The sequence below is a fragment of the Triticum dicoccoides genome, chromosome 2B (genome assembly GCF_002162155.2).
Source record: "Triticum dicoccoides isolate Atlit2015 ecotype Zavitan chromosome 2B, WEW_v2.0, whole genome shotgun sequence".
Classification (NCBI taxonomy): domain Eukaryota; kingdom Viridiplantae; phylum Streptophyta; class Magnoliopsida; order Poales; family Poaceae; genus Triticum; species Triticum dicoccoides.
The window spans coordinates 590,315,052-590,320,783 of NC_041383.1; positions in this window are offsets into that span (position 1 = coordinate 590,315,052).

Genomic DNA, 5,732 nt, shown 5'->3' on the forward strand with positions numbered 1-5,732 from the left:
GCATGGAACAATACAAAATTATAGATATGTGGAGACGTATCAAGCATCCCCAAGCTTAATTCCTGCTCGTCCTCGAGTAGGTAAATGATAAAAACAGATTTTTGATGTGGAATGCTACCTAACATAATTATCAATGTACTTTTCTTTATTGTGGCATGAATGTTGAGATACATAAGATTCAAGACAAAAGTTTAATATTGACATGAAAACAATAATACTTCAAGCATACTAACGAAGCAATCATGACTTCTCAAAATAACATGGCTAAAGAAAGCTATCCCTACAAAATCATATAGCCTGGCTATGCTCTATCTTCATCACATAAAATATTTAAATCATGCGCAACCCCGATGACAAGCCAAGCAATTGTTTCATACTTTGATGTTCTCAAACTTATTCAATTTCCATGCAATACATGAGCGTGAGCCATGGACATAGCACTATATGTGGAATAGAATGGTGGTTGTGGAGAAGACAAAAAGGAGAAGATAGTCTCACATCAACTTGGCATATCAACGGGCTATGGAGATGCCCATCAATAGATATCAATGTGAGTAAGTAGGGATTGCCATGCAACGGATGCACTAGAGCTATAAGTGTATGAAAGCTCATCAAAAGGAACTAAGTGGGTGTGCATCCAACTTGCTTCCTCACGAAGACCTAGGGCAATTTGAGGAAGCCCATCATTGGAATATACAAGCCAAGTTCTATAATGAAAAATTCCCACTAGTATATGAAAGTGACAAAAATAAGAGACTCTCTATCATGAAGATCATGGTGCTACTTTGAAGCACAAGTGTGGAAAAAGGACAGTAACATTGTCCCTTCTCTCTTTTTCTCTCATCATTTTTTTCCTTTTGGTGGGCTTCTTTGGCCTCTTTTTTTATTTGGGCTTCTTTGGCCTCTTTTATTTTTCATAAAGTCTGGAGTATCATCCCGACTTGTGGGGGAATCATAGTCTCCATCATCCTTTCCTCACATGGGACAATGCTCTATAAATGGAAATCATCACACTTTTATTTGTTTACAACTCAAGAATTACAACTCAATACTTAGGACAAAATATGACTCTATGTGAATGACTCCGGCGGTGTACCGGGATATGCAATGAATCAAGAGTGACATGTATGAAAGAATTATAAAGATGGCTTTGCCACAAATACGATGTCAACTACATGATCATGCAAAAGCAATATGACAATGATGGAGCGTGTCATAATAAACAGAACGGTGGAAAGTTGCATGGCAATATATCTCAGAATGGCTATAGAAATGCCATAATAGGTAGGTATGGTGGCTGTTTTGAGGAAGGTATATGGTGTGTGTATGGTACCGGCGAAAGTTGCACGACACAAGAGAGGCTAGCAATGGTGGAAGGGTGAGAGTGCGTATAATCCATGGACTCACCATTAGTCATAAAGAACTCATATACTTATTGCAAAAATCTATTAGTCATCGAAACGAAGTACTACGCGCATGCTCGTAGGGGGATAGATTGGTAGGAAAAGACCATCGCTCGTCCCCGACCGCCACTCATAAGGAAGACAATCAAAAAATAAATCATGCTCCGACTTCATCACATAACGGTTCACCATACGTGCATGCTACGGGAATCACAAACTTTAACACAAGTATCTCTCAAATTCACAACTACTCTACTAGCATGACTCTAATATCATCATCTTCATATCTCAAAACAATCATAAGGAATCAAACTTCTCATAGTATTCAATGCACTTTATATGAAAGTTTTTATTATACCCATCTTGAATGCCTATCATATTAGGACTAATTTTATAGCCAAAGAAAATACCATGCTGTTCTAAAAGACTCTCAAAATAATATAAGTGAATCATGAGAGATCAATAATTTCTACAAAATAAAACCACCGCCGTGCTCTAAAAAGATATAAGTGAAGCAATAGAGCAAAATTGTCTAGCTCAAAAGATATAAGTGAAGCACATAGAGTATTCTAATAAATTCCGATTCATGTGTGTCTCTCCCAAAAGGTGTGTACAGCAAGGATGATTGTGTTAAACTAAAAAGAAAAGACTTAAATCATACGAGACGCTCCAAGAAAAACACATATCATGTGGTGAATAAAAATATAGCATCAAGTAAAGTTACTGATGGACGAAGACGAAAGAGGGGATGCCTTCCGGGGCATCCCCAAGCTTAGGCTTTTGGTTGTCCTTGAATTTACCTTGGGGTGCCTTGGGAATCCCCAAGCTTAGGCTCTTTACACTCCTTATTCCATAATCCATCAAATCTTTACCCAAAACTTGAAAACTTCACAACACAAAACTCAACAGAAAATCTCATGAGCTCCGTTAGTGCAAGAAAGCAAACCACCACTTTAAGATACTGTAATGAACTCATTCTTTATTTACATTTGTGTTAAACCTACTGTATTCCAACTTCTCTATGGTTCATAACCCCCGATACTAGCCATAGATTAGTCAAAATAAGCGAACAACACACGAAAAATAGAATATGTCAAAAACAGAACATCCTGTAGTAATATGTAACTTTCGAATACTTCTGGAACCCTAAAAGTCCTAAGAAAATAGGAAGTCCTCGTAAATTTGTCTATTAATCTTCTGCAAAAATAATGAACTAAAAATCACGTTTCTGTGATTTATTAAAATTATTCTCGTGCGTGCAAAAGTTTCTGTTTTTCAGCAAGATCAAATTAACTAACACCGTAGGTTATCCTATAGGTTCTACTTGGCACAAACACTAATTAGAACATAAAACCACATCTAACCAGAGGCTATTTGAATTATTTATACTAAACAGGAGCAAAAAGTAAAGAGCAAAAATAAAATTGGGTTGCCTCCCAACAAGCGCTATCGTTTAACGCCCCTAGCTAGACATAAAAGCAAGAATAGATCTAAGTATTGCCATCTTTGGTATTCAATTCTTCAATAGAACACTTATAACCCTTAGGAGTTTCCTTCTTTTTATTAATGATTAAACTCCTAGGCAAGAAAATCAAGAAATTCGTGTGTGGCAAAAGGTTCCTTAATGATAGCGAAACAAATTGGGGTGAACACTTATTGATTTGAGATCCGCATTTTCCTTACTAGGAGTTTCACCCTTATTTTTAGGAACATACATAAATTTGGCAACTTTGGTAGTAGGAGGATTGGGAGTACTTTTCACGGGAGAAAAGGCAGACCCTAAGTTGGTAATAATATCTTCAAGTTTACCGATTCTTGTGGAATCTTGATCTATTCTTTCGTTAACTATACGTTCCTTTTCTTTAAAAAAATTCAGAGTAACTCCAACCTTAGATCCATATTGGGTAATTTGGTTGTGGATCTTTTTATCCAAATTTTCAATTAACTCTACAGTGGCAACTTTATTTTCAATAATTTCAAGCCTTTGCATCACATGTTCCAAAGTTAAAACAATTCCATTAACCAAAAGAGGTGGTGGACCAAACAAATCTATCATAGCATTATAAGAATCAAAAGTATGGCTACCCAATAAATTCCCTCCGGTAATGGTGTCAAGGATATATCTATTCCAAGGAGTAATGCCTAAATAAAAAGTGCGAAGAAGAACAGAAGTAGATTGCTTCCATGTAGATCTATTTTGAGCATTGCAAATTCTATGCCAAGCATCTTTTAGATTTTCTCCCTCCCTTTGTTTAAAATTAAGAACTTCATGATCGGGAGTACTAACAATGATAGAAGGACTAGCCATGACGATGAACGACGGCACAAGAAGCAAGCAAAAAAAAGGCGAACGGGAAAAGAGGGCGAATAAAATGGCAAAGGTGAAGTGGGGGAGAGGAAAACGAGAGGCAAATGGCAAATAATGTAATACGAGGGATAAGATTTTGTGATGGGTACTTGGTATGTCTTGACTTGTGCGTAGACTCCCCGACAATGGCGCCAAAAATCCTTCTTGCTTCCTCTTGAGCACTACGTTGGTTTTCCCTTGAAGAGGAAAGGGTGATGCAGCAAAGTAGCGTAAGTATTTCCCTCAGTTTTGAGAACCAAGGTATCAGTCCAGTAGGAGGCTACACGCAAATCCCTCGTACCTACACAAACAAAAAAGAACCTTGCAACCAACGCGATAAAGGTGTTGTCAATCCCTTCACGTCCACTTGCAAAAGTGAGATCTGATAGAGATAATAATAAAAGAAATATTTTTGGTATTTTTATGATATAGATTGAAAAGTAAAGATTGCAAAATAAAGTAGATCAGAAACTTATATGATGGAGAATAGACCCAGGGGCCATAGCTTTCACTAGTGGCTTCTCTCAAGATAGCATAAGTACTACGATGGGTGAACAAATTACTGTCGAGCAATTGATAGAAAAGTGCATAGTTATGAGAATATCTAGGCATGATCATGTATATAGGCGTCACGTCCGCGACAAGTAGACTGAAACGATTCTGCATCTACTACTATTACTCCACACATCGACCGCTATCCAGCATGCATCTAGAGTATTAAGTTCATAAGAACAGAGTAACGCATTAGGCAAGATGCCATGATGTAGAGGGAGAAACTCAAGCAATATGATATAAACCCCATCTTTTTATCCTCGATGGCAACAATACAATAAGTGCCTTGTTGCCCCTGTTGTCACTGGGAAAGGACACCGCAAGATTGAACCCAAAGCTAAGCACTTCTCCTATTGCAAGAAAAATCAATCTAGTAGGCCAAACCAAACCGATAATTCGAAGAGACTTGAAAAGATAACCAATCATACATAAAATAATCCAGAGGAGATTCAAATATTGTTCATAGATAATCTTGATCATAAACCCACAATTCATCGGATCTCGACAAACACACCGCAAAAAGAGTTACATCGAATAGATATCCAAGAATATCAAGGAGAACTTTGTATTGAGATCCAAAGAGAGAGAAGAACCATCTAGCTAATAACTATGGACCCGAAGGTCTGAGGTAAACTACTCACACTTCATCGGAGAGGCTATGGTGTTGATGTAGAAGCCTCCGTGATCGATTCCCCCTCCGGCGGAGCGCCGGAAAAGGCCCCAAGATGGGATCTCACGGGTACAGAAGGTTGCAGTGGTGGAAATAGGGTTTCATGGTGCTCCTGGATGTTCTCAGGGTATGTGGGTATATATAGGCGAAAGGAGTCGGTCAGGGGAGTCACGAGGGGACCACGAGGGTGGGGGCAGGCCTACCCCCCTGGGCGCGCCCTCCTACTTCATGGCCGCCTCGTCACTTTCTTGACGTCCACTCCAAGTCTCCTGGATTGCGTTTGTTCCAAAAATAACTCTCCCGAAGGTTTCATTCCGTTTGGACTCCGTTTGATATTCCTTTTGTGCAAAACACTGAAATAGGCAAAAAAAAACAGCAATTTGGGCTGGGCCTCCGGTTAATAGGTTAGTCCCAAAAATAATTTAAAAGTGTATAGTAAAGCCCATTAAACATCCAAAACAGATAATATAATAGGATGGAACAATAAAAAATTATAGATATGTTGGAGACGTATCAGCTACTGATAGGCCTTAGACCCGCGCTACTGCTAGGCATTTCCCTAGTAGTGGTCGGATGGCGGTGCCACGATGAGTGCACCAAGGCGGAGGATAAAGTGGTGTCGCCAATGTGTTGGGCTAAGTTGGGCATTCTTATCAAAAAATAATAATGGACCGGAACTATTTATGACGTTGACTATGATTTGCATGGGTCTGCTGGTTACAAGAAGAAAACGGTGGGAGAAAAAAGGTTGGTCTCTATC